General features: G+C 42.0%; 1 protein-coding gene across 5 annotated transcripts in view; it reads right to left on the reverse strand.

Annotated features, from left to right (window-relative positions):
- The window catches only part of LOC140430996 (activating molecule in BECN1-regulated autophagy protein 1-like), a 629,857-nt gene that overhangs the window by 346,803 nt on the left and 265,502 nt on the right, over positions 1 to 17,552 (reverse strand). The gene's annotated exons all lie outside the window — the stretch shown is intronic.

Genomic DNA, 17,552 nt, shown 5'->3' on the forward strand with positions numbered 1-17,552 from the left:
GTTATAGACAGACCAAAAGGTTACTGTTAATTTACACCTGTCAAAAGAGAAAGGCTACTCATGATGGTTTCAAGCTTCACAATCCCACAATAAATTTACACTAATGTTGCTGACAGTAGTTCACAAATCAGGAATTACAAAATAGATTACAATTTCCAGGGAAGCCGCCCATTCTTTGTTCATGCACTCAGTTTTAAAATAGTTTTGAAAAGTTACTTCATTTGTTGAAGTCAGACCTATATTGGTCTAACAGGGAAATTGAATTTAAATCTCACCGTGGCACAAGAGGAGCTGTGGTTAGAGGATGTAACCAAAGCGTTAATACAAACTTATGTATGGACCATGGGTGGATTTATATAGATTTGGACAAATTATTGGCACTAATTTAAAAACAGATATAAATGTTATCACCACCCAGTAACACATTGTAAAGAACTGCACAATCCTCAAAATAACTGGAGGTCGATTTTAATCAACCTAGCAAACTTTATTCTGCAGCTTTTGAACCACCATTACTTTGGGGGTGAGGCATGGTTGGGGGTCAGCTGGTGAAGATGGGATACATCATCAAATCCTAAACAAGTTAGAGAGGTTCTTATTATTAGTCACAGAAAATGATCAAATATGATTTTATAGTTCACCTAAATAAATCCACTGGTTCATGAAATCAGGCGACTGGCTACTATTTCTGTCCACTATACTTGAGGTAGTGCAAAGCTGTGCAACAGACATCTCCATCCACTACTTGCCACCACTGCCTTCCATCATCATCTACTTATAACTCCATTTGGATCAAACATAGTTTTGGGTAAGGTTTTGGGTAATATGCATGTTTGCATTGTTAATCTTTGGGGAGGGGTGGTTGAAACCTTAGCCTGCGTTGCATAAATAGGCAATGTATCACTTCTAGGGAGATGCACTGAGTTCTGGAAGAGATGGGATGACTGTGTTTCTTTGAGAAAATAATTCAAGGAAACAGATCTGTCATGATATTCAGGTAAACATCATAGCACATACATACTGATAGACAGATCAACGGACCAATCAACACACACACAACACCACAGCCAAAAGCATACACAGTACAAAACAGGGAACACGACACTTCCTGGGGATTCCAGCAGGAGACAGCTCAAGGCACAGAGCTCATAGCAAGCCACTCAGACATCCACCATGTGCTGAGTGCCACTACAAGATAGTATTAGGAATAGGTCCACAGATTCTAGGGTTATGAGCGAACCTCAGTAACCAGTTTACCACTGTAAATAAATGATAGTAATAAATCTGAGTTGTACCATTCGCAACCGTGTTGGTTCGTCTGTGTAGCAGAGTACACAACACATCATAGTACCAGGAGTAACTGTGGGACCTACCTACAAATCCTCCGGAATCTGCCATCCTGCGCCATGGACACCGTCAGCACACTGCAGCCGCTACAAGTCGCTGGAAACCTCGGCGTTAATTGGAAGCTGTTCAAACAGCGCTTCCAGCTCTTCCTGTAAGCCAACGAAAAGGAGAGCACTTCGGACACCAGAAAGATCGCCATCCTCTTCTCCACGGCAGCTCAACACGCCATCCATGTCTACAACTCCCTGGCGTTCACGGAAGGTGAGGACAAGACCAAGTACAAGACGGTCCTTCTCAAACTCGACCAACACTTCAACGTCAAGGTCAACAAGAGTTTTGAGAGGTATCTCTTCCAGCAGCGCCTGCAGGGTAAGGATGAGCCCTTTCAATCCTTCCTTACGCATCTCCGTATCCTCGCGCAGTCCTGCGGTTACGACACCACCTCCAATTCCATGATTCGGGACCAGATTGTTTTGGGGGTCACCTCGGGCACCCTACGCCAGCAGCTCTTAAAAACAAAAGGCCTCACCCTAGCCTCCGCAATCGAAGCCTGTGTCCTGCATGAAAACGAGATTAGCCGCTACTCACAATTTCAGGCGGCCAAATCGGCGCGGCAGGGGTCCTACGTGGCCGGATCGGCGAGGCAGGCGTCCTATGAGGCCGAACGGGTCCAGGCGATCGAGTTTCTCCCGGCCCACGGCCCGGACGAGGGCGACCATTTTGACCGCTTTTCGAGGCCTCCCGCGTTTGTGCGCGTAAAAAACGACGTCGACACAGAGGGACGTGATGCGCAGGAGCGCTCGACGCAAGACCGAACTGCGCATGCGCGGTGGCGCAACGAACGCCATGACGTCACGACGTGCGGCAACTGCGGAGCCACACATTTAAAGCGGCAATGTCCCGCAAGAAACCGACAATGCCTCCGCTGTGGCAAGATGGGCCACTACGCTGCCTGCTGTCGAGCAACTCAACCTGCCAATGTTCCCCAATTCCGACAACCTCGCAGGGACGTGCGGGCCATTCGGCCTCCTTACTACGAGTCGTGCCCAGACGATATCCAGACCAGTGACACAGACGACCGGGAAGCCTTCCGTGTTGCGGTCATTGATGGGAACCGGATGTCTCCAGCCAGGACCCACCAGCCGTTGCAAGTGAACACTCTCAATCCGGGTGATGAATGGTGTGCCACCCTAACGGTCAACCCAAATTTGTCGCCCACCTACTAGACTGGACTTCTGAGCCTGTTTGTACATTGAACTCATAATGCCACTGTGTTAATATGTTTCTGTTCTTCCTTGTCATTACAGGAGTTCGTTTTTGTCGTTCAACATTTCCCCGTTCTTTGTTAATGGTACAACCTCGTTGTTATGTCGCACCCGACATGGCCCCTTGTATATAGTTTAGCCCCATGTACATGCTGTAGATATGGCACACACACACATTCAGCTGCACTCAGTACACATCTCTATTTATAACCACATAGGCACATGTTCTTGTACAAAAGGGGGGATGCCATGATATTCAGGTAAACATCATAGCACATACATACTGATGGACAGATCAACGGACCAATCAACACACAAACATCACAGCCAATCACAGGCAAGAGCATACACAGTACAAAACAGGGAACATGACACTTCCTGGGGATTCCAGCAGGAGACAGCTCAGGGCACAGAGCTCATAGCAAGCCACTCAGACATCCACCATGTGCTGACTGCCACTACAAGATAGTATTAGGAATAGGTCCACAGATTCTAGGGTTATGATTGAACCTCAGTAACGAGTTTACCACTGTAAATAAATGATAGTAATAAAACTGAGTTGTACCATTCGCAACCGTGTTGGTTCGTCTGTGTAGCAGAGTACACAACACATCAAGATCCACACTAGTAGATCATTCTCTGTTTGGCCACATGGTGTGGTACAGCATGCAGCATTAAACTCAAACATAGCATGTGATGAAAGATAGCTTTTGGTTTGCAGCTAGTACGGAAAACTAACAAATCTTTAAATGTTTTAGAGGCTTGGTAGATATGATACCAAATTTGCTTTCACCGAGCCTCTAACTGAAGGTTTGCCCCTTCATCTCAGTGTTAGGATACTGGGCCATACACAAAACTGCATCAGAATTAATAGAAGCAAATTGACAACAGGACTGGATTATTTATTAAAAGGGCAATGTGTAATGTGGTTCATTAAGTTAAACTAAAAGAACAGCAGAAATAAAAGAAGCAAAGGCAATTCAATTCCCATGGTAATGTAAACTCGGCACCTTAATTGGAATGTGTTAAGGAATAAGGGAGTATTATAAGGGAGTAAGGGTGCCCTGCTTCAAGGAAGTAATGGTGGAACCTTTAGCCAGAATTTTTAGACCAACAAAGCCTTTGTATTGTCACAGCTGGACTGCTAACTTAAGCAGCAGGAAAATATGTATTATCTTGTATTTCATGCTTATGATGTGACACTGTCAAACTAGAGAACCATAGAATGGTTATAGCACAGGAAGTCCTGTAAGGGGATATCAAACTAAAACCCAATGTACATTGTATCCCTATTATTGAACAACAAAATGATGTGGATGGTTGAGTGGAATTTAGTGATTTTGTGTTATAGAAAAAGATATAAGAAAAAGAGTGGGAGTCCTTCTTAAAAGAAATGCAGAAGACTTGAAAAGCCATTTGACGGATGAGCTGGGAGTTTGGGCCAGGGTGTGCAGGCACTTGTTGTCATGACTTTTAACTGGGGGTGGCACGGTGGTTAACATTGCTGCCTCACGGCACCGAGGACACGGGCTCGATCCTGGCCCTGGATCACTGTCCGCGTGGAGTTTGCATATTCTCCCTGTGTCTGCATGGGTCTCACCCCCACACCCAACAATGTGCATGCTAGGTAGATTGGCCGTGCTAAATTGCCCCTTAATACTAAGAAAAAATGAATTGGATACTCTAAATTTATTTTTTAAAATCATGACTTTTAACCAAAGCATAAATGCGGCAGTATAACTCTTAATTATTCCAATATTCTAAACTATAGTTCAGATAGTGTAATGTACCATGACTTGTTTGTGCCGGATAAAGTTTAATCACTGTTACCGTTATGGGTTGATGCCAACTTATTGGCTGTTCAGCTTTAGCAAAAGGAAAAACTAACAAATAGATGTCCCAAGTGCTTTGCAGCCAATTAACTGTTTTTAAAATGCAGTTTTTTTAATAGGCAAACACAGCAGCAAATTTACATAAGCAAGGTCTCACAAACAGAAAGAAAAGAAAAGACCAGTTAATCTGATTTAGTGGTGCTGGTTAAGGAACAAACAATGATTGGGACAATCCTCCTGAGAGGACAAAGAATGCATCAGTATTATATCTCATCCAAAAGACTGTACCTCCAGGAATTAGGTTTAAACCCAAGAATAGAGGAAAATATTTTTAAAATTAATTCCCCAGGACATTCACGCTTGTGACGTGACCACGTCAAACTAGAGAACCAGTGAATAGTAATAACACAGGAAGTCATTTGTTCTAGTGTATTCGTGCCAGCTCTTTGAGTAAATTAGCTAGTCCCACTCCCCCACCTTTTTCCCATAGCCCTGAAAAATTTCTCTCCAGATAATTTTCTAATGCCCTTTTGAAAGCCATGACTGAATCTGCCTCCTCCAAACTTGCAGGGCGATCCCGGTCCTGGGTCACTGTCTGTGTGCATTCTCCCCATGTCTGCAGGGGTCTCACCCCCACAACCCAGGCAGGGAAGGCGAATTGGCCATGTTAAATTGCCCCTTAATTGGAAAAAATGAATTGGGTCCTCGGTCAAAACAAAATTCCCTTCCTTGTGTACTGTATGCCTCAATTTATAAAACCCAATGCCTTAACTAATTTACTAAAGCCAATTTATGAGTTTGTGAACTTAAAAAGGGTAACAAAAGCTGAGAGTACACTCTTGTGATCACTGGTTTCCACAAACTTGATTTGCCCCCATGTCCCAAAGTTAAAGAACAGTCTTATAGCATATTGCATTCCTCCATCTACTGCACTATTCCACAATGACACAAAACTACTGAAAAGTAATACTAAGGAACAGCTCTTCTGACAAGAAAATACACAGTATTGCGCTATAGTGAGCATAGATAGAATTTACAGTGCAGAAGGAGACCATTCGGCCCAACGAGTCTGCACCGGCCCTTGTAAAGAGCACCCTACCCAAGCTCATGCCTCCACCCTATCCCCGCAACCCAGTAACCCCACCTAACATTTTTGGACATAAAGGGCAATTAATTTATCATGGCCAATCCACCTAATCCGAGATGGAATGGTTTCAAAATAATCAGGACTAGTTACAGGAAAACCAATTGAACAATCACTCTCAGCTGGTAAGTAAAGATGTGGCAAAATAGGTCTCTCATTTTTGTATTTGAACTATTATTTTAAAAAAAAATCTTTCATCTTCGAAACGTGACAGCCACGAAAAATTTACTTAAACAAGAACTTGAATTCTAACACTTGCCTTACTAAACCAACCTGCAGCAGTGAAATATTTTATATATATCAAGAGTGTTCAGAGGGAAACCAACGCATTGAATTGCCACTAATGAGGATGCTCTCCATGCTTTACAAATCAAGCCATGAACTGCATACATCCACTGCATTAATTCAACACTTTTAATGTAAATTACTGTAGAATATCTTCTGCAACAAACTGTTCCAAGTTACTAGGCTGCATGGTAGCATAGTGGTTAGCACAGTTGCTTCACAGCTCCAGGGTTCCAGGTTCGATTCCCAGCTTGGGTCACTGTCTGTGTGGTATCTGCACGTTCTCCCAGTGTCTGCGTGGGTTTCCTCCGGGTGCTCAGGTATCCTCCCACAGCCCAAAGATGTGCAGGTTAGGTGGACTAGCCATGCTAAATTGCCCTTAGAATCCAAAAAGGTTGGGTGGGGTTACTGGATTACAGGAATAAGTTCGAAGGTGGGCGCTCTTTCCAAGGGCCGGTGCCAACCTGATGGGCCCAATGGCCTACTACTGCACTGTAAATTCTACGATGACAATCATTCAATTGTCATTGCTCAGCATTTTGAAGAAATTGCCTGAAGCACATACTCTGCTCTGCCCAGTGACTTACTCAACACTGACAAAAGAACACGTGGAACTTTCTAACTTGTTTCCTGGCTCAATTTCCAGTGTTCACCTTCCTGGTTTCCTGAGCTCCAACTCAATTAGGATTTTGCCACTTGCATCTTATTCTTTCTGCGGCCCATCCATTGACAGCATTTCTGCTGTTATCAATTGCCCCTCATTGATTTCAAATTTATGTCCTCTCCTTAGGAAGAAAATTAGACAATCATCTTACTTTTTCCCCCTATGACCCTACATTCATTGTTGCAATGTACAGAAAGAAATATTTAGCAGCAAAACAAAGGCATCAAACACAGTCTATTCATAATTCCAGTTTAGATAGTGGGACATGCTTTTGCGGGTTCCATGCTCACCTGCTCTCTCTCACACTCTCTATTTTGTTATGTTTGCTGCCTTCACATAAGCTGAGACAATTTCAAACTGTGCCATGTTGCTGCTTTATCACCCACCACATGCCAAAAACAAATTGTCCATCTTGCACAATCACTGCCACCATTGTCACTGTAACTATGTTAGTATTAAATATTGAGACCATAAGTAGGTTAGGGAGAAAATTGAAAATCACTGACAACAGATTTCTTTTGCATTACCTACATGGAGATCATTTTCTGAACAAATTACTTCATGAACATAAGGGTTTTCCCCATGGATAACCATACAGTGCTTAATGGACAAATTAGTAGCCTGAAATAACATAGAACCCTCAACCTGGATGACCATGGCTTTAATCCTGAATCTGCTTGGAAAACATGCAAGTAGCGGCAGCAGGGGTTCAGGGAGAGAGGTGGAAAATTAATTTATGTTGCTCATGACACAGATAGATATCCTCTTTGTTCAACATGGCAACAAAATAAATGTTACAGTTCATACGCAGGTGAAGCATACATTATTTCATGCCACCATTTACTACTGAGGATGTTATGGACAGGAACAGGGAGAAAAAACATATGAAGTAAAAAGGAACACAAACAAAAGAAGAAATAAAGTAAAATGGAATCTTGTGAGGAATTGATGGACTGTCGATTGAGACAAAATGGATTTAGGCAAGAACAAGGACAAAAAGGACAGAAGTAGCTGGAAGGCGTGAATGCCAACGTTATTGTTCTCTTTTATAAGTGAACTGCACTTAAGCAATTACGATTAACATCGTATTTCACGCTCTAAAAATCAGCTGATAGATAGGAAGTATTAATGGCTACACTAGATTCTCAGCATGATAGAATTGAATGGCAAAATAGCTGGGAGGTTTAAGGACCTTTTAGCAGTAAGATTTGTCCAAGAACTGAGGGCATCAAACTATCACAGCCACTAAAGGACACAAAGAAAGTTAATACCAAGTCTCAAAGTTAATATATTTATATGATCAACAATTTCTTCACACAAATAGAATAGTTCCCCTCTTCTCAACACAAGTATTCTTAAGCAATCATATGATCAACTAACAGGATAAGTACACACATTACAAGATGACAAGGGTCAGTTCATCCCCAGACTCTCCCGCAAGATAAAAGTACTTTCCTGTAGAGGCCAAGATAATCCCTCATTTTTCTAAACTTCAGAGAATATAAACTCAATTTGGTCAGCTTGCCATCATGGAATTTTTGCTGTACTGTCTACAATGCAAGTATTTTCTTGCTGAAATATGGAGAATAAAACTGCACACATCCCTGTATAATTGTAGCAAGACATATTCATTCCTGTACTCCAGTCCTCCCAATTCCTTGCATGTTAACATTTTCTGTTTCTTGTACGAGTACACCCAAGTCTCTCTGAACACCCAACAAAGTTCACACTTATAAAAATATTCCGCCTTTCTATTCTTATGACCAAAGTGAATAACCTCACACTTCTCTGTATCACACTCCATCTTTTTGCCCACTCACTTTACATGTCTATATCTATTTGTAGCCTCTGTATCCTGCTCACACTCACATTTCAACATAGCTTTGTATCATCAGCAAACTTAGATACCTCAATTGTTATCTCTTCATCAAAGTTATTAATATAAATAGTAAATAGCCAAGGACCCAGCACTGAACATCATGACACACCTTGCGAACATGAGAATGCTTGTCGGTTAACCAAACCACCATCCATGCTAATATATTCCCCCAACCAACTCCATGAGTTCTTATCTTTCCTATTAACTTTATATACGGCACCTTATCGAATGCCTTTTGGAAATCAAAGTATACTACATCTACTGGTTCCCCTTTACCTATCCTACCAGCTGCTCTAATAAATTTGGCAAACACATATTGATTTTGTATGACCATTCTATGATATGCTAAGTGCATTGTTAAGACTTCATTAGTGACAGATTCTAGAAAATTATGAAGCAAGCATAAAATAAATTGAACCTGATTTCTTTGGAACATCAAGATGACCCTCATGGAAGATGATGATGAAATGTGCAAATTTATTTTTGAAAAATTAAGGAGATTTAAAGTTTAAATGCCAAGGAGCGCAAGTTACAAACCTGGAAGCAATGAGGAAAATACAGTGGAACTTAGCACAAAAAACATATTTAAGTTATCAGGAAAAAGGGGCCACACGGTGACGCAGTGGTTACATTGCTGCCTCACAGCGCTGATGTTCCCGGTTTGATTCCGGCTCTGGGTCACTGTCCATGTGGAGTTTGCACATTCTCCCTGTGTTTGCGTGGGTTTCACCCCCACAACCCAAAGATGTGCAGGGTAGGTGGGTTGGCCATACTAAATTGCCCCTCAATTGGAAAAATGAATTGGGTACTCTAAATTCTAAAAAAAAGTTATCAGGAAAAAAAATATTGAAGTGAACTAATAAATTGGCTTAACAGACAGCTAGCTTGTTTCTGGAGAAAGACAAAATATAGTCATGGGCTGATTGCTGGGGTCAAGAATAAAACCACAGGTAGACTAGTGGAATTACGGAATTTTTCTTAAAATCTTGCTTTTTTGCAAGGTATAATGTCTATCGTCACGTCCCACCTGCACGCAGCTTTCAGAAATGGCTGTTTGCATGGAATTTCAATCAATTTGGAGGTTATTTGAAATATAGCAGGTTGAGTTGATTAGCAAATACGAGTAGAGCACAAAGGGAATAAAAGCAAAATATTGCAGATACTGGGAATCTGAAATTAAAACTAAATCTGCTGGGAAAAGTCAGCAGGTCTGCCAGCATCTGTGGACAGAGAAACAGATTTAAGATTTCAAGTCTGTATGCGTACAAAGGGATGTGTGAAAAATAAACCAGAGAGCATTCCCATTAGAAACTAGTCATGTGTCTGAAGTTTCATTTAGAGCAGCTAGGCTGGAGGTGAAAGTCAAGGTGCACATTCCACATGCCTTTCACTACAGAACAAAACTGAGATCTCATATAACATGCTTTTAGGGTATGTTATGTCCCTCAAGTTTAATTGAGTGAATCATTAATAAGCTTAATGTATTTTGAAGGTGCAAGATGTCATTAGGAGGCATTAGTCAAAATAATAATAGCCATTTGACTGTAATGGTTACTCAGAATCAGCAGGGACAGCTCAAAAACTTGACATGTTCAGTAAAGGCAATCATTAGCGTTTTTTATTCTTTATGATCAGTCATTAAATTTTGCAACACTAAGAACAGCAGCAACTTGGGTGAATACACAACTCACAGGACAACATTTAAAAAAAAAAAGTATTACTAAAAGGGACCTGTTTCGCTCCCAACTAAAACTAAAATAATGCAAATTCACAATAATTGCTGCAACAATACAGTAATTTATGATTCATGACCATTTCTGGTTACCATAACCTTCTCAAGCTATCATGGAACACAAGTTCAGAGATCGCAGAAACATTTTGCCAACCTTTATAAATAGACTCAGCCACGGAACTGACTCACAAATAAAGAAATAATGTGCATTTATATAACAGTTTTCACCTCCTCAGAATGTCCCAAAGTGCATTATAGCCAATGAAGTGTTTTTGAAGTGTAGTCACTGTTGTTCTATAAGAAGCCCAATAGCCTGTTTGCATACAGAGGTCCTACAAAAAACAATTTGATAATGACCAGATAATCAGTTTTAGTGACGTTTGTTGATATAAACTGGCAAGGACAGTAGCATTGGGCAGCACGGTAGCATTGTGGATAGCACAATTGCTTCACAGCTCCAGGGTCCCAGGTTCGATTCCGGCTTGGGTCACTGTCTGTGCGGAGTCTGCACATCCTCCCCGTGTGTGCGTGGGTTTCCTCCGGGTGCTCCGGTTTCCTCCCACAGTCCAAAGATGTGCAGGTTAGGTGGATTGGCCATGATAAATTGCCCTTAGTGTCCAAAATTGCCCTTAGTGTTGGGTGGGGTTACTGGGTTATGGGGATAGGGTGGCGGTGTGGACCTTGGGTAGGGTGCTCTTTCCAAGAGCCGGTGCAGACTCGATGGGCCGAATGGCCTCCTTCTGCACTGTAAATTCTATGAAATCTATGAAATGAATAAGGACACAGAGTAGCTTCACCAAAACTTGCCCGAAAGCAGGATTTTCAGTAAATCACTTAACAGTGGAGAGAGTCACTTCAAAGACAAGCATTAAAAATGTAAAACTGACAATTCGGGCATGCAGGTGGACATAAATAATTTCAGTGGTTTGTCATTATAACTTACTCATATAAGAGCTCTGGAAAAGGCCAACATGGCCAATCATAATTAATTTAAATCAGCGCTTTTGACGAGAGGGTAAATTACAGCTGAGGCTTTTTTAAAAAAAGGAGATAAAGGATCATTGATGCGCATGAATCCTGAGTGAGCTAAAATAATTGCTACAGTTCATTAACTTCCTGAATCTATTGCACGCTGGAATGAAAAAAATGGTAGAGCCATTTTATTTGGTAGTTACAAACTGATTTAATAGGCGAGATGCAAAGAAGCTAATCTTTTATAAGGGAAATCCAGAACACGCTGGTATAATACTCCAAAATGATTTTGCTGTAATTATAAAATCAGGGAACACTTTCTACACACAAAAGGAGAATGCAAATCTAGAATTTGCCCTCGTAAAAGACTGGATCGTGAATGAAAACCAGATTTTTGATGGGCAACTGCATCAACAAATACAAAGAAGAGGCACATTAATGGAGTTAAGGCACAGATTAGCCATGAGCCAACTCAATGATAGAACAGGCACAAAGGCTGAACAGCAAAATGCAAACCAGCAATCCTCTTTTAGATGTTGATACTGTGGGATGTTTTTTTATATAACTATGATCTGACAGGAGTTACAGAGCATCATATTTCATAAGACCTTTGAAGGAAAAAAATGGTGTGGTGACCCATATCTTTAGGAGTTTAGGAGGAACTTCTTCACCCAAAGGGTTGTGAATCTATGGAATTCCTTGACCAGTGAAGCAGTAGAGGCTCCTTCATTAAATGTTTTTAAGATAAAGATAGATAGTTTTTTGAAGAATAAAGGGATTAAGGGTTGTGGTGTTCGGGCTGGAAAGTGGAGCTGAGTCCACAAAAGATCAGCCATGATCTCATTGGATGGTGGAGCAGGCTCGAGGGGCCAGATGGCCTACTCCTGCTTCTAGTTATATTCTTATATTCTTAAATACTTTGGCTATGGAATGGCATTCTGACATTTAACCCACTGCTGCATTAACTGCAGCTCAATGAATGACTAAATACAAAATTTCTTATCCAGCCTAACATTATGAAGTACATGTGCAACGTTTTTTCTGTCCCACTATCAGTTGCCTTAAACAGTGACAGCACTTAATTATTTATTTTATCTCTGCACAAGTACTTCATGAAATTTGCTTAACCACAATACAAATATCAAATATGTTGCTGTAGACAAGACCTACTGGGGAAAAGAAAGGGAAGTTGCCAGGCTGCTATCATGGTCACAGAATCCTAATAGCACAGGGAATAAAAATCTGTATCAATCGGTGTCACATAAGCTGCTAGCTGAAGGAAAACACCACAAGGACACAGCTTGCTGGTGATGAGCCCCAGGAAAGGGAAGTCACAGATGGTCATTCACAAGGATGGCAATAACGATGTGGGATCTTTCACCATTTGCTTTGGTGTCAAATTGTCTGGAATGGACAGAAAGAAAGGTGACAATCACAAAGAACTGTTTTTTGCTGCACCATCCTTACCTTGGAGGAAAAAAATCATCATATGTTTGGGGAGTCGGACATGGGAGGTGATTGACATGCACAAGTCTGATAACAAGAAACCGGTGATATGTATGCGTCTTTGTATTAATTGGATATTATAACTAATCAGACGTGCCTACGTTATGATTGGTTAACTGTTCTCACTCACTATACATGATGTAAACCAAATCGGGACTGGACATAGATAACTAGTAACTGATTGGTATTTGCTTATTTCTTGTAATCAAATCATTAGTGTAACTGTGTAACGCTTGAATCAGGGTTCTCTGACATGCCAGATTGAAAAGTCATCAGCCCATCCGATAGCTCGCAATAAAGGCCTCGCTTGTAACTCCAGGAATCTCCATCTAATTTCTCGTGAGCGTAAGGGTGAAGTACACTATAGTCGAATAGTTGTATCCCCCCCTCCCCCACTACACCAGCTCTCTGTCGAGCAATCCAATCAGTCCTATTGCTTCATTCTATCCCTGGAGTCCTGCAAGTTCTTATCCTTCAAGTGCCCATTTAATATACTTTCAGAATCATTCGTCATTTCTGCTTCCACCACCACCGTAAGCAACGAGCTCAAATAAAGTGTAATAATTATTTTAATATATTGGTAGAGTGCTTATATTTTTCCACAGAAGACAACCATTCAAAAGAGCTGTCTGTGATGGCTCTTGGCCCAAGTAATCCAAAATCTATTCTACTCAATTACTTGTTGTCATAGTAATTTTGTCTGCTTCCAATGACCACCTACTCTTCTGCTTCAGGTATTGGAATAAGGCAAACAAATAACAGGTCCTTCCCAACGGAGCTAGTTTTGAGTGAATACCACCTTTATGCGGCCTTGTTTACTTGAGAATTGACACTGCCATTGGACTGGCTTTCTTGTCATTGGATTTGGAGGACCCTGTGGTGATTCTTCCCCAATCCTTTGAGATGTTGGTTGTCCCAGGTGTCTGAAGCACAGGGATCACTGCTGCCCGATGCTGCCCTGGTAGATTGGAGAAGATTAATTTTGTTGTCTGCCTTTTTCAAGAGCAGACTTCCAAGATGTAGAAAATGGTCCACATTTTCCAGGATCTCACTGTATTCAGGATTTTAATTGACAAGGGGAAGTTTGTGTGTGGGAGCTGGTTGGGAGAGGATTTTATTTTCAGGGCTTTTAGTGAAAGATGAATTTTCTCATATGTTTTGGAGAAGAAGTCAACTACAACCTGGAGCTCAGTTTCTGAGTGAGCGTGCGCACAAGCAACAGCTCTGCTCTGAACATGACTTCTGCAGGAGCCTCCCAGGAGGACAACAAATATTGGGATGTCCCCAATGCATCCCTGAAGAGGTCAAACATCCTGAAACCTCATAGGAGTCCCTGGCCTGTGAACACCCAAAATGGAGAAACTTCATTCGGGAACTCACCATGCAGATCGAGATACTTTGTTAGGAACACGCACAGCAGAGTCAAGGTGTGGGAGTGAAGTGTACAAATCACCCAACAACTTATCAAACTGATCCTCCAAACACCACTGGTCTCTCGAGTGGCAGGGTCTGTAGAACACACATTGGACTTACCAGCAATGACAGAATACATCGAACTGGAATGAAAATAAGTGATCCTTGATCCGAAGGGACTGCCTAAGAGTAAGAGGACTGTTTAAAACTGCATCAAACCTCCGTTTAAAAACTCCACGACAAAAAACCTTCTGCACAAGACATTTGGCCAGGAACATCCGAGCTCCCGAGCATCGGATTTTGTGTGTGTGTGTGGGGGGGGGGCCTTGGAGCGACAGGATCTCCAAAGATGCGCTGGAGAACTTCCCATTGAATTTCGCAAACAAGGGTCCACATGGGAATTATCAGGAGGCGGTAACTTCCCCTGGACAATTATGCTACGCTGGGAAGCGTCCAACAAACGGATGGTTCTGGCAGTGCCACACTAATAGTTATTCTGAGCGAGTTAGAAAAAAATAACAACACTTCTAACTCCAGCGCAATGATTTTAAAGATCCAGACTAAGTCCCATACGGGACCCGCCCCCCCCCCCCCCCCCCCCCCCCCCCCACACTCTTGAACCCCCAAAGGACTCGGCTGCCCCCCCCTCCCCACTAAACACTCCCTCTGTTCCACAGTATTCTCATCCCAACCGTACAGGATTCCTTTCTACAGAAACCCCCTGTAGTGATATGTATATAGTCAGGTTAGTGAAGGGTTAATAATTACGTGTGTGTAAATCAAACACTAGAGGGTGTTACCAATTCTCTGTATTTAACTCAGACTCTGAGGGAATTCTGGGAGAAGCTGGAAGGAGTAGCATAAGTAGAAAACATGGTGAAAGCATAAGATTAGAGTAGATAAAGTTAACACGAGGTTAGATCATAGTGTAGTTAGTGACTGTTTAGATTATTGAATACTGTAAGACAGATTCAATATAACTTAATTATCATCTGTAGCTCAGCAGAGTGTGCGAACGTCATTTAATTAGTAGTAATAATAAATTAGTTTTGTTTCAATCTTTTGATTGGTATATTCTTTGTCAACACCACATCGGTTCATTCTGGAAGGACAAAGACAACATATTACCAAGCATGGTAATATAACGCCGCCCCCCCCCCCCCCCCCCCCCCCCCCCCCCCCCCCGGCTCCCCACCGCCTCGGCCTGACACAGCTGGACCACAACCCGCCCCTCTGCCCTGACCCCCACCCACCTCCACTTCATGTCCAGCCCCATCCCTACCCTTAATGTCCAAATCCCCTCCCGCACCTTCCTGATCTCTGGCCTATTATTTTCAATAGGATTTTTAAACTCATCTGCTTTATGGCAACTATCACCATAAAAAAGGATGTAGGTCCTCCTTCGATCTGCTTTTTTTGGATTTTAATGCTAGAGTCAGGAACCTGCTGCGCTACCTGAACCTCGCCTGGCCTGAGAAAGGAAGGTTGGGTGAGACAGGACTTTATTTTTGTGTAGTTAAGTGGGTTTTGAATGGCAATCCAATGCTGATAGCCATTCTGGGAAGTTGTGGTCCGCTAATTGCTCTCCTTACTCCTTGTGAAAATTAAATTGGTCATTCTTCATCATCAGCCAGCAGGGTGCAATTGCCTTTCCTGATTTATGTTGAAACCTTTTACACTTTTAAACTATAAATCGCCTTTCTTCCAGTCACAGCATTTACAACTCTGCTCCAGAGTTAATGGATTCAAGCCCCTCTCCATGATTTGATATATAATCCAGACAGCTAATTTACTACAGTCCGGAGGAAATGCTGTATTATTGATTGTGGGACATTTGATCAAAGTCCCATCTGCTTGAGCAGCTGATTGATCATATTAGTAGCCAAGACATTGGATGGAAGAGTCCTGTTAACATTCCAGGGGACTTTGTTGACATCTGTTCAAGTTGCGTTCTGGTTATATCTGCTTATATCTAAACATATGGGCGACCAAAATGCTGATTCACAGTTCCTCTCAAACATCCTCAACCAGTATATCTGCATCTACCCATGACAGCATTGGTGGAAGTGACTCCTGATGGGGAAGAATTTCCACTTTCACATATTCTATGGCCTACCATTGTGCTATATAGGATAGATTCAGGAAAGAAGCGGCAGCTCTAAACTCAGTATACATGAGACTCTGAGGGCCATCAGCAACAATTACTTATGCTGCACCACAACCTGTTGCCCCATGGCCCTGGCATATCTCTTACTCTACTGTGACCATCAAGCCAGAGCAGCAATCCTGATTCAATGAGGAGGGAAGAAGAGCAGACTAAGAGCAGTACCAGGTATACCTGAAAATGAGTGAAGTTACAACTCATGACTTCTTGCCCGCTAAATAGTGGCAGCAGCATGTGATAGACAGAGCCAACTGATCCTGCACCCGTAACAACATTCACTTTTTCTTTAAAAATTTAAAGTACCCAATTATTTTTTTTCCAATTAAGGGGCAGTTTAGCGTGGGTATTCCACTTACCCTGCACATCTTTCGGGTTGTGGGGGTGAGACCCACGCAGACATAGGGAAAATGTGCAATCTCTACACGGACAGTGGCCCAGGGCCGGGATAGAACCGGGTCCTCGGGCGCTGTGAGACAGCAGTGCTAACCACTGCGCACCGTGCCGCCAGAACAACAACATTCACATCCCAACAATGAACAAAATTGTGGAGGAAACTCATTACTGCTTGCTGAACCCGAACTGACAACAAGCTCGATTCTCTGCCTTTTTCAGCAGTATGATTAGGTTACTAAACAATCTGTAAAGAGAGTATAATTTCTTCTGCACATTCAGATGTTATTTCCTTTCTGCTCCACTGAACAATATAGATAAACCACCAGGTTCAAAGATAGAAAGCTGCAGTGAGCAGTTTGTTATAAATTTGAGTAAACAGACCAATGAGAAAAATATGACCATTGTAACTCTCCAGTGTTTAATATCCTTGAAAATTTTAGTTAAAAAAGGAAGATTGCAAAAACAAATACCAGTACATTGGAAAACATGAAGTGGTTTGGCTCTATTTGCTTTCCAAACTGAGGATTCTTCAGTATCTATCATTCAAAACTGTGTGCACTGTAGTTCCAGAGAGCTGAGATTTATTTGTTTATTTTTTAAATTTAAAGTACCCAATTCTTTTTTTCCCAATTAAGGGGCAATTTAGCATGGCCAATTCATCTACCCTGCACATCTTTGCGTCATGGGGGTGAGACCCACGCAAACACGGGGAGAATGCGCAAACTCAACATGGGCAGTGACCTGGGATCGAGATTGAACCCGGGTCCTCAGTGCTGTGAGGCAGCACAGCTAACCATTGTGCCACCGTGCTGAGATTTATTTAGGTATTGCTAATCATGAACTTAGTGTCAAGTATCTGCACTGAATACAGAAGTTGACACTGTTTTCTTATTTTAATACTGATACAATATTCTAGATACCAGTATTTGTGAAGTACACAATAGTACAAAGAACAA

This window comes from Scyliorhinus torazame, chromosome 10, assembly GCF_047496885.1.
Source record: "Scyliorhinus torazame isolate Kashiwa2021f chromosome 10, sScyTor2.1, whole genome shotgun sequence".
Lineage (NCBI taxonomy): Eukaryota > Metazoa > Chordata > Chondrichthyes > Carcharhiniformes > Scyliorhinidae > Scyliorhinus > Scyliorhinus torazame.